Here is a 13279-nt window from a genome sequence, read left to right on the forward strand (position 1 = left end):
TTATGACTGCCTACATAATACTGCTCTCCAGACTGATGACAAACAATTAATTAGTATTGAGTTTGATTTTTGAGCCAGCTACAGTATGTATTCTCTCAATTGTCATGTCGACCAGTTTACATTTAACTAATTTGCTAATGAGTATGTCATAGAATTCATAATTGACCAGAAGTCAGATGTTCTGGTGAGCTTGAGATATATTAAGTCAGCAGCATTCCCAGAATCTATTAAGGAAGTTACCCAATAAATAAATAAGATATAATTACCGCAATTTTCAAGGTACTTCAATTCAATATCTGTAATGGTGTATAGGAATGACCTTGAGGGACAAGAGGAAGAGATGCTGCCTAGGAAACCATCAGATAAAAGGGGGAGGAGCCTGCAGCTGCATAACAGGCAAAGAAAGAAACTTAGAAAGGATCTGCCCTAACATATCAGGCTGTTAAATGTGACGGTGGGAGATTTATATTTTCACACTTGCAAGATTCTGTTAATGTGGCTTTACAATAAAGTAGAATTAGCTCATCTGGTCGTGTTTCCTGTCTGATTTACCTGGGAGGGCTGACATCAATCTTGCAAGATATAAAATTATGTCCAAAAGATGTTAATGAGGGAGCGACAGATGTGGAACAAATTTTGTCTGACAAGACAGAGAAAGTACCGAAATTGGAACTACAAATGACAGACCAAGAGAATGATTTGGAAAAGGATGCTTTACTGGATATACAAAAGAAACTGGCTGAAGTTTTAAAAATTAAAGGGGAAATACAAATGACAAACCAAGAGAATGACCTGAAAAACATTTTCTTATTGGATCTACAAAAGAAGCTTGTTAAACCCTTGAAGAAGTCTATGTAATGGGATAAAGAAGAATTGAAGAGAAATCAAATCCTGCGACAATATTTGAATGAACTAAAGATTAAGACTGTTGGAAATAAAAGCAAGGAATTTAAAGTTGGTTTATCTGATCAAGGTTAAAATAAGACTATTTTTTCCCAAAATTCTGGCAACCTTTATGGACTTTTTGCTGACACCAGAATTGAAAAGTTCATGTTTTATGGATTTGCTTACAGATAAAGGATGGGATGTGGGATGAAGAGATATCTCTTTATAAACTTATAGGTGGTGAAGAGTTACTAAATTTGTCTATACTTGTTGTAATGAAGGTTGGAAGTCATTTCTTTATATATTTATTTTCTTTTTCTTTATTATATTCTTTCTTTTTTCTTGCACTTTTTATTCTTACTATTCTTTCTTCTTTAAGTTTACTGTAGATTGTATTGATTTTTACTATTGTAACTAAAATCTTTAATAAAAATTATATACAAAAGGACTCAGAGATCCCCATCTCTTCCTCAGTGGCATGTTGAGTGCCATCTAACCTATCGACACTCAATTTATCTTGTCTATCCATGTGTCTTTCTTGCTAAAATGTAGGAGTGTTTTATCATTATCTTCTCCCACATAGTATAAAATGATGTGTTTGCTGTTGCTGTAATAGTCCACCTCCAGTACCTTCCTGTTCTGCTGCAACCTGATATATTGCTGCCTGCTTTAGCGGAGCAGCTGGGTGACCTTCACATTATTGTACACTCTTGGTATACGGTCCTGGCATTTTTGCTTACCCCTCTGTCCCCAACCCTGGACCTATGAGGCAGCACAGAAGGACCATTAGTTTTTCCCTTATTGTCTTCTGTCAAGGAACCCTACTTATCACTACTCTGAATATTAAAATCGGCTTTAAAATACATATTTGATATTCACTTTTAGTTTCCCTTAAAATCAAGAACTCCAACATTATATGGACACTTTCTCCCAAATTTCCTTCTACTTCCACTTCCTCAGCTAAGTCTTTCCTACTGATTAGTACCAAGTCAAGGATAACAGTACCTCTTGTATTTTCTTCCATCTGCTGAAGTAGAATATTATCAGCAAGACAAGTTAGACATGTCCTATAAGAATCATACTTGGAAGAGTTTGTCTCCATGCAGATGTTGGGGTAATTAAAGTTTCATCATTATGACTTCATGCTTCTATGAAAACTCTGCAGTTTGCATTTGCTTTTATTATCCACATCCTCATTAGCAGGCAATAGCATTATTTGCATTTGTTCCTCTGTTTATTTTAATCCAGATGTTTCCTATATGTATTGCTCTGTCCCTGGCTCAGCCATGTTGGGTCAAAGGTACTTTTGGATTTGGAAGCAAAGACCACATCAGTATGTGTACTTAATTTATTCCATGGCAGTATGAGAAAAATAATGTAATAATGATAACATAAGACAGCAAACAAGGAATATTCAAGAACAGAAGAAGAGGAAGAAGAAAGGAAGAAAAAACATGAACTCCTTCTGTCAGTCAGGAAACTCCAAAAAGATAAGAATAAATAATGCACCATTCTCCTGATTTGGACTTCATTGAAGCTCCATTTCATGGGGTTTTCTAACTTATATTGGTTCCAAACTATAATTAATCACACCTGTTTTTGATGGCCTCATCTCACTTGGTTTTGCCAAGGGCAAGGAGAGTTCTTATCTTGTGCTTGGAATGTTTTGCCTATTCCTGCCAAGAATGAGTTCACCCCAATGTTAGGGAGTATAACATTTATACCAAGTAGCAGTGAGAACATCCCAAGGTTTTAGGCTGAAGATGGAAAAGATAATCTACTCTACACAGGTGTTCCATACAAAGGACAGGACAACACTTCTGCATTATATACTCAACCATTACTTGGGAATATACGTTTCTGTGCACCATGCACCTAAGGGAAAGAAGCAAAGCCCACTATCCAACCCCCCTTGCCAGTCTTCCAGTGACACCACCATCACTACACTATAGCACTGTGAAATTCATTAATTTGGGTTCTTGAGCAGGAATGGATATTTTAAACATACAATGCAACCCTTCTTCCCTTTTACTGGTTTTATTCCTGTTGAACAAATAGTATCATTTAATTGTTATATTCCTATTATAAGAGTCACCCCACTAGGTTTCTGCCATAGTTATTAAATCATATTTGTTTTTTCTGTACTATGAGCTCAAGCTCATCTTGTTTATTTCCCATTGGTATATCATGTATGGACATTAGTGTATGAACAGTGAAGTTTGTGAACTTTATATGACAATGGTCTTTCTGATTGTTCACTGAGCGGTTTCAGAGGCCCAATTTCTGTGATATACCAACTTCTTCTTTAGCTGATGTCCTTACTTAAGGAGTTTCACGTCAGGCCCAGCCCAAGAACTTCAGAGAATCCGTTTAGCCAAACTAACTGCTTTTGTTTTTTGCAAGTAGCTTATGCCTGTCTTCTTTTCCTTAGACCTACTAAGAGGCAAAATTATTCTTATAGTCAAGAGGCATGGGCTTCTTATTTCATGATATTCTTTCAGTGTTTCCCAGGTTAGTGGTGATGTCTAACCCATCTGACGTTTTCCTACAGCAGTACTCCACTGACATCCTTCAAACAGTGAGCTTTGTCTTACTCACCAGTCCCTCTTTTTCTCTGGTGGAGCCATGTTCATTCAGCATGTGCTCAGTTAATGCAGTCAGGAGGACCTGACCTTAGTCAACATCTGTGTCATAAAAATAATACTTTGAAGCGATTGCTGTGGAGAGAGTAAATGTATCCATGAAACGTAGGTGGTGCAGAAGGCATTAGGGAGCCTTGGCATCATTATAGCTCAATCCCTTTTGAGATGATTGCAGGTGCATATATGGACACTTTGTCTCTCACCCACTCTCTTTCACACAGTGCAGGATTTTATAATCGGTGGAATATAAACAAGGAGCACACATTCATTGAAGATGAAGTCTATGATAACATGATACTTAAGAACAGAGGAGGCAAGTGTCCTTTTCCCCCCCTGACAAATCCTTCCCCATAATCATGTTTTCTTGATAGTTCACCATGAAATGTACAGTGTACTGCCCCAAAGATTATTTAGTTGATACAGAGGAGGGCAAATCTGCCAAGTTTCTTCCCCATTTTCTTTTCATGCTAGAAAATTTGTTTAAAAAGAATGGAAACCTGAGTCATTCCTGCATGGTCTGTTGTGCTCCCCTGCAATGTCTGAAGCCATTAGATGGTTTGTCTTCAGCCTGTATCTTTCCCTGAACTGTAGGGGAAGCTAGTTCATTTGGGCTATTTGCTGGGCAGGCAACTTGGATGGTGTGGTCACTTTTTTGTTTTTGCTGCTCTAGGCTCCAACATGCAGAGACAAAATGGGAGGTTAGGTGGACACTCATCCTGTTGCATAGTAGCTGTAAGAGCCCACTTTGGGATTACATTTATATTAAATAAGTTAAAACTGACCAACAAATAAGCAAACAAACAAATGTTGCAAGCATGATTTAAAAAAAAGGTACTTCTTGAATTTTGTTAATTTCAATGTCTCTCTGGATTTTGAAGTTCCGGATACCTTGATTGTATTTCCAGACAAGTGCCAAAGGGTTAGGACACAACCTCTCTCTCTTTCCATTTTAGGTACATGCATTTTTTGTGATGCTGATCAAAGTGCAATTTCCATGCATTCTGTTTTCCTTACCAATTTTCTCCCCATGCCAAGATAAATTACAGTACCTAATAGAATCCTGATATGATCATAGCATTGTAAAACATTGCACTATGCGGTTTGCATTTGTTTTAAATGTTAAAACTAACACCAGTGCTAATTACACCAAGTTAGATTATACAATAAAAATAAATGAAATTATCCAATTGAAACCATCGTGTGCCACAAAAACAACAGAATAATCAGTCATAACAACCCCTACTCAAAAATGGGAGCATCCAAGCTTTTTGAATTTGTGCCAAAAATACTTCTGTTATCATTCAGAGAGTATTCTACAAGTAGAGTGTCACAGCTGAGAGGACTCTCTCTTGTCACCATACACCTATTGGAATAATGATGCCAGGAAATCCACCCAGGAGTTCTCATTTGTTCACTTAACAATGATCATTATTATTGCACATATTATTAAAATGCTCTTGTGCAGACCTAATTCCAACCAGCTTCCATATTGCCTTGTAATTGGTTTGAGTCAAAGAATTGGCATAACATATTCATCCCCAACCTTGGATCCTCCAGATTACTGGATTTAATTTTTAGTACTCCTGCCCAGATAGAAGTGCTCTAAGAATAGCTAAGCTCCTTAATTAGTTCTACTTCCTTGCAGAGAGGAATAGTAACTGTCCATTAAAGTACTGCTTTTTCCAAAATCACATCCATTCAGTCATAGGCTACTCTTGAACAATTCCAGGGCAGGATAGTCTGTTCTCAGAGCATCAGGTCTGGTCTTTTATGTCAAAATGTTGTCAAATAATGTTGCTGTGCATGGTTAGTTTTGGGCAGTCTATCCCAACCTGCTTCTTTTAAATAGTTATAGTCACACAAGATTGGGAATTCTGAGACTTACAGTCTAGCAGAGCTGGTGGGAATCAGACCAAGGAAGTTTAATGCAGAATAAAAAGTGATCTCCCCTTTTCTCTGCTTTCTAACTGATTTTCTAATTTTGTAATATTCATAACATGTTAATAAACAAAATACTCCAAGCTCAGCTAGAGGGCAGCTAGAGAGGAACTTAAAGCCAATTCAACCCACAGGAAACAGCAATGCAGAACTAAGCACATCTGCTCATCCACAACCATGATTTCCTGAAGGCTAGAAGTTAAGCTTCATGGATATACAAGGATCCACTTCAGCTCACAACAATGGCCCAATAAAGTAAAGTAAAGTAGCTTTAGTTAACTCACTTGTCTCAAGAACAAACAAACAAAAGCAGGCATATTATATCTGCATTAAAACTCCATCAATTTGACAATTCAAATAAAAAACACGAAATCTATCCAATTCTATTCCAGTGTCCAAACTGATCATCACCTGATAGGGAGATGGGGAAATTCCAATTTTCAGGTCTGGGGGAAACATTCTTTGCATATAGAAAAGCATCTGTATTGTGTGAAACTATCTGAAGGCTTTTGAATTCTACCCTTTGATATGACTCATCACTGATGATTTGACTCATACTCATTTTAATAATCTTTGAATCAAATCTCCATATTTGCATGTGTGCAATGTGACTGTATTCAATGAAATTCTTATATCATAAATTTTCAGAATGGATGTATTCAGAGAATATTCTGGTGCCCTCAAACAAACAGGTTTTGGATCAAGGTATTTCATCATGGATGAATGTCCAGTTCTGCATCATTCAGCTGAAAAACTTCAGCCCTATCAAAGGTGTCCTTTATGCTGCTTTCACTGATTTAAGGGCAGCTTTTGATTCAATTCTTTGTGAGACACTATAGAGGAAATTAACTGCAAGATCCACTGATTGTTGTCCTCTCAAATTGATAATTTTGCTAAATCAGAATACTACAACACAAATCAAATCTTTATTATGGACAAAGAAGGTGGAGTACAGTCAATTAAAAAGCATAGAAGGTATATCAGAATCTAAAAATATATATATGAAAAGCTAGAAGATATAAAAATATATGTACTGAGACAGAAAGTATATATAAAAAACAAGAGTCTAAAAAAATCTAAAAGAAGGGGTAGGAGCATTAGATGGGTGTAGGGGAGCATAAAGGTTAGTATGTGGAAGATTCTATCAAAATACAGAGCACTCTAATATAGTTTGGTCTAGTGGTTAAGGCTCCAGGCTAGAAACCAGGAGACTGTGAGTTCTAGTCCCTCCTTGGGCATGAAAGCAGGCTGGGTGACCTTGGGCCAGTCCCTCTCTCTCAGCCCAATGCACCTCATAGGGTGGTTGTTGTGGGGAAAATAGGAGGAGGAAGGATATTAGGTATGTTCGCCACCTTGCGCTATTTGTAAAAATAATAAAAGTGGGATAGGAAATAAATAAGTAAGTATTTTGAGTGCTGCTGTGCAGAACCTGGCAACAGTATATGTTGTAGCAGGGCTGGTATCTGAAAGGAGCAGGGAGGTATAGAATTGTCCTGTGTACCCTGGGTATTTATGCAGTATACTACAACACAGATTAGAGGCAGTTGTAATGGTGATTCAGCCATCACCATTCCTTCCTCAAAGGAGTCAGACATGGCTATATCCTTGCCCCCTGACTGTTCAACTTCTACACAAATGACATCATTGCAGCTCTTTCTAAACCAGAATTCCACCCCCGAACACTTGCCCACCATCCTATTTCAATCCTCTTGTACGCAGACAGTGCAGCTATCTTATCTGTAACCCAAGCAGACCTTCTTAGATGCCTAGCTGCTTTAGCATCCTATAGTTCTAGGAAATTACTTGAAATCTGTTATTCCAAAACTAAGGTTTTGGTTTTCTCTGGAGTATACCTTTAGTCTCTGTTAAATGGAAAATTAACAATAGACCAGCTGATCAGGTCAAGTGCATCAAGTACATAGGCATCCACTTCCAATCCTCTACTCAGTGGAGCAACTGAGTGAGCTTTCTATTAGGGCTCAAAAAGTTTCTAATGCGTGATGGAATGTGTCTCCAAAGGGGGAGGTGATGTGATGGACTGCGGTAACACAGCAGGTTCTCAGGAAGGAGGGAGCACATTCCACAAGACAGGAGGCAACACCATTCTGAGTTGGACTGTGGGAAGATGAAGAGCTTTAGGATAGCCACTCCCTAGAATCTTCCAGGGTATGTCCGTTAGGTTAGTTTAATGCAGGTTTAGTCTGGCAAGATTCTGTCTATACAGTGCAAGCAAATAAAGAACTGAACTTTGGCTGGACTGGTTCTATGTCATTCTTGGGCTGAGCCTGACATAATGTGAACTTAAAATATGCTGGTCATCAGGGCAATAATTGCGTCCCAGCAGCATATTTTATTATTGCCCTTATTTTAGTCAATGGCTCTTTTTTAAAAAGTCAGATGGAGCTGGGAGCCTGCAGGGCACCAGGGAGAGTATTGGGATCACACCTGGGATCTGTGGGCTCTGAGTTGCCTATTCCTGCTCTACAGATTCCAAGACTCTAATCATCCATGTTACCTTTTTTAGTATCTGCTTTGAATTGCTAATAGTCTAGAGAAATTAATCCATAGCAATTTGTCAATCTATGTAGCAACATCAACAGCATCTCTGGGGCAGTTGACAAGGTCAATAAAATATGTCTTTCTTTGGAATATTAGTAGTATTTCAAATGCTAGCTGTATAAACATTTTCTTGCTTATTCCCATAAATAAGAAATATGTTTTCTTGTGCCAAAGCATAAATAGTTTTGAAAACCACAGAAGTAAAAGATGCAAATCATGTAATAAAAAAAGGAATCATTTCATATTACAGGAGCAATGTACTTTCTGACCATTTCAAGGAAAAGGCACTTTCCCCTATCTGAGAAGCTATTTCTAAAAGCATATAAAACCAGAAAGTACTAATAGCTTTCAAATCCCAGTGGTGAAAATAATTCTTCTGTTCTGTGTCTAGATAGATAACTGGAATATTTGCTAAGGAAATTTGCCTTTTGAACTTTTCCCACAATATAATGAAATAAATAAAGTGTTATGCCAGCTCTGTGTTCATATTTTTCTTCTTTCCCTTATTCCCCCCAATGGAAAATACAGTATCACAAATAAAGAAAATGTATATACCAATTGCATATCGAAGCTTTCCTTTTGCAAATCATATGCATTCAGACTGCAACCTACATGCAATGGTAATTATTATTCACTGGCTGAGTTCGTACATAGTACTAAGCCAAAATGTGACTTGTTTATGCTTCTGTTCAATGTATTGTGTGAAGCAAGCCATTATAAATCATGGTCTATGGCAAGGATGGATAACTTTTTGGTGGCTAGTCTGAGCGATGAGCCATACGCCAGCAGTTTGGAGGACAACGTTGTCAGTTAGGTCAACAATCAATAATCAGGTAGCTTCAGGGCCATGGAATCAGCAAAGTGGCCAGTGAAAGGTGGGAAAGATGTGAAGCAGCAGCAGTGGGTTTAAATTATAAGAAAGGTACGGCACCCTCACATTGACAGAGGGCAGTCAACTGTTCGGTCTAGTCTGCAGATTCCAATGTCTTCGAATGTCAAATGTCTAAGAGACTTCAGCTGAGTTCAAGTCAAACAGTCAAGTTAAGCTGCATGAAGTAGGGAGATGGAAATGTACTACCAAGCACTGCTCCAGAAAGCCCAACAGTTGGGGTCATTTGGGGAAGAAGTTGATGATGATGCAAAATGGGCAAAACCTTGACCATATAGGCACAGCATGGTTTCTGGTTTTCCCTGGATTTTGGAGGGATACATAGTTTGCTCTTGTGAGCATGCTACAACATTTTCAGGCTAAACACATTAGTTCTTGGCTGATTTTTACTTCATAATAGAGGGACACCATGCACCATGCTATGTTTGTAGGAAGATTCAAGAAAAGGAGGGTCAGTGGCCACATCCTGCTCTGAAACCAGAGGCTCCATGCATGATTTACATATTATACGGTATATAGTCAAGCAATTGTGGTTTATTCAAGAAACAAACCATATCTTAACATGTGTAAACCAGATCTGTAGTTTAACTCACTTGCTATATACTTATATATAGCACACAACCAAGCGCTTTTGTGATCTCTCATCCTGTTTGGAAATGGAGGCAAATGCTTTTCACCAAATTCACTGGAGATACCCCAGCCACGTAAAGCACTAAGCTCAAAATCCCTGTAACTGGAAGGTAGATTTACAAGTCATTCAACTCCTCTCCACCCTGGTATTTTCAATTTATGAAAAATTGAAAGTTTTTTTTTTTTTTTTTTGCAAATATAGTAGGATTCACTTGTGTTGTTTTGTTGTTTATTCATTCAGTTGCTTCCAACTCTTCGTGACTTCATGGACCAGCCCATGCCAGAGCTTCCTGTCGGTCGTCAACACCCCCAGCTCCCCCAGGGATGAGTCCATCACCTCTAGAATGTCATCCATCCACCTTGCCCTTGGTCGGCCCCTCTTCCTTTTGCCCTCCACTCTCCCTAGCATCAGCATCTTCTCCAGGGTGTCCTGTCTTCTCATTATGTGGCCAAAGTACCTCAGTTTGGCCTTTAATGTCATTCCCTTAAGTTAGCAGTCTGGCCTTATTTCCTGGAGAATGGACTGGTTTGATCTTGCAGTCCAAGGCACTCTCAGAATTTTCCTCCAACACCACAGTTCAAAAGCATCTATCTTCCTTCTCTCAGCCTTCCTTATGGTCCAGCTCTTGCGGCCATATGTTACTATGGGGAACACCATTGCTTTAACTATGCGGACCTTTGTTGTCAGTGTGATGTCTCTGCTCTTAACTATTTTATTGAGATTTGTCATTGCTCTTCTCCCAAGGATTAAATGTCTTCTGATTTCCTGACTGCAGTCAGCATCTGCAGTAATCTTCGCACCTAGAAATACAAAGTCTTTCACTGCCTCTACGTTTTCTCCCTCTATAAGGATTCACATGGCATGCTAAAAACCCTAACTCCAGGTTAATAAAGCACAACTGCAATGCTCATACAATACCATATTCATATTCATGAACTAAATGATGATTTAATTTAGATATGATGATGGCCTGGTTCACACAACATGCTGAGGCAATGGTTGGGTTCTTGCCACATGCTGAACCACAGACTGCCCAAACCATTTCAGCCTAATCTAGCTTGTTCTGCAAATGCTGCCATTGACTACTTTACTACAACCCTTCAGGAGTGAAAGGACATTATAAAAATCTCTGGTCAGACTTGGGCACTTCAGAGAGATTGGATGAACAAAGAGAACCTCCTCCTGCTTAAAACATTTGTTTTCATTAGCACACTTTCTAGAAATTCTTTCTGCTTTTTTGTCAGGGGCCTCAAATATGTGCCCTGCAGATATGCTATCAGTTTTCTACTCAGATTCTCTGGTACCCTATGTTCATATACTCTTCCAATACTTCATGCATCATATCTGGACCCCTGTCTGGTTTTAATAAGCATTTGCTTCTGGCTTTCTAACTATGACTAATGCCTTTGAAAATGTTCCCTGCCCATTAGAATCCCATGTCTAATTTTGACCAATTGTATCAGCAGGCAACTCAAACTCTGGGTACTTGACCCAGTTCACCTGATTTATGCTGAAGCTTGATGTTATAACATAATGGTGATGGCAGACTCTTCCTAGGAATGGCATTAGTAAAGCCAGGGTTAATGAGCAAGCGTTGTCTTGGCTCAAAGGCTATTCCATCCCTGCTCCATTTCTTTAAAGGCTTTTCTTAGTGGAGTCCTTGGTGCTCTCTGAGCCTTGCTGTTTTCTTGCAGAAGTTTCATTGCCAGACTAGGCAACATCTTCAGGGCAAAGAGGGAGTGGGCCTTGCTGTCTGTTTATATACTGTAGTCAACCAAGCAGCAAACAATAGCCCAATCAAGGAATTCCCAGGGAGAGAACAACACCTTCACCAACACAAGCAGGACTACCTATGGTATATAAACAGAGAGCAAGGGCCACTCCCTCTTCACACTGAAGATGTTGCCTAGTCTGGCAATGAAACATCTGCAAGAAAACTACAAGGCTCAGAGAACACCAAGGACTCCACAGTTCAACCCTGAGCTACAAATATTCACTTTGATTGGTTTTTCTTAGGTTTAATAGGTCGTGTGAATCTAGTGGTTGCCTCTCTGTCATTTCTGTATTGAGATATGGTAAACGGTTGATTTTTTTCTTGCCTGTAGACCAACAAACGAGCCACAGCAAATGCTTTAATGGTTAGGAAGGGACCAGCAGCGGCTGCTGCAATGCACTATTGGTATCCCCATGAAAATCAAGTATTGCACACTGCTTAATAGAAAAAAAATGGAAGCACCACAAGGCCAGCACCACACTGAAACTGAGCACTAACACAAGGCTACTTCAGGCTAAATTATAATTCATGCAAGGATCTTAATGTTTTGTTGCACTAAGGCCACATCTGCACTTCAATGTCACACAATTTTAGAGGCGTAATTGTCTCTTAACACTGTAGGTAATTGCATTATAAACATTTAGCTAATGCCAGAGAGCATCTCGCATCAATTGCTTTGCTCCACTTATGCTCTGCATTGCAGATGGGAACATGGCATGATTTTTCTACTGATCTTTACCCAAGAACAGACAAGGACTAAGCATCATTTCCCTCTCGGCTCCTGGGGTGCCACAAAGCTAATAACTTTACCCCTTTCTGTATAAATACTGTGAGGGGCAACCTCCTTCCTTGCCCTGGATCATCCACAAGAAAACCTAACCCTATTGTAGATCTTGGCTTCCATCTGTTCTTCTGTTTGATCTAGCTGTGCTCCCTCACTGCTCTGTTACACACCAAGCCGCAGAGCACCTGCTTCAGCATCTGTTCCTTTTTGGCTACATAGCTAGCAACTGTATTTATTTGTGCAACTGGATACGCTGCCTCATTGCTAGGGCTTTTATCATGACCTGTTCCCTCATCTGGTCATGTAATCGAGGGTTATGCGACACAGTGCACCTGCGTGCCAGCACAATTGTGATATTGTGATAACCAGCAGGTGACTGCGATATTCCCAAGTGGGACCTATAGGATCCATTTTTTAAAAAATCAAAACGTTAAAAATATCCAAAACCTCATAAGATCACCATATCTCATACGATTTAAATATTCTCTCTTGAAATCTCATGGGAGCTTGACATTGAGAAAATCTCATGAGATTTCAGCCATTTTTAAGTCCATCTTTTAAAATTATTATTTTTAAATGTTTAAATTCAAGCACACAGTTTGATTGGCACTTTATCAACCAATCAGAATGTCATGCGCTGCCTACCTCCGAGTAATACTCAGACGCTGATTCTGTGAAACAGGCTCTGATTTATTCGCGGTGTAGGTACAGTATAGGAAAAAAGCTGAGAGTGACAGGAGCGCGCCGGTGCGGGGTTTAAATACCCCGCGCCGGTCAGCGCCCCCTCACTCGCGGTTACGTCACCCCCCCTTTGTCCAACACGCTGTCCTGCCGGTAGGTGAGGGGTTGCGAGGCCCCGCTGGCGTTCCGGGATCGCCCATCATCGGTTTCCCTATTCCTCCGGTGATTGCTGTCAGCTGGGCGATCTCCGTTGCATTAGCGCTAACAGCTTGGGTGTGCCTCGCAATCCGTTTAGCCATTGTCTCTTGTCCTTCAGTCTTTGTAAGTTGATGGCTACTTATCTTGAGCCCCTTCCCCTGTTTCCTTGTTATTGTCATGTGTGCCATTGCGCTGATGTCTTCAGCTCAACGGCACTCATGACACAGAATGTTTGAGTATCCTTGGAGTTCTCATGTGCAAAGTTTTACATAACTTCCAGCCACCCCTATGAGGTGGG

Source organism: Candoia aspera, chromosome 12 (assembly GCF_035149785.1).
Source record: "Candoia aspera isolate rCanAsp1 chromosome 12, rCanAsp1.hap2, whole genome shotgun sequence".
NCBI classification, from domain to species: domain Eukaryota; kingdom Metazoa; phylum Chordata; class Lepidosauria; order Squamata; family Boidae; genus Candoia; species Candoia aspera.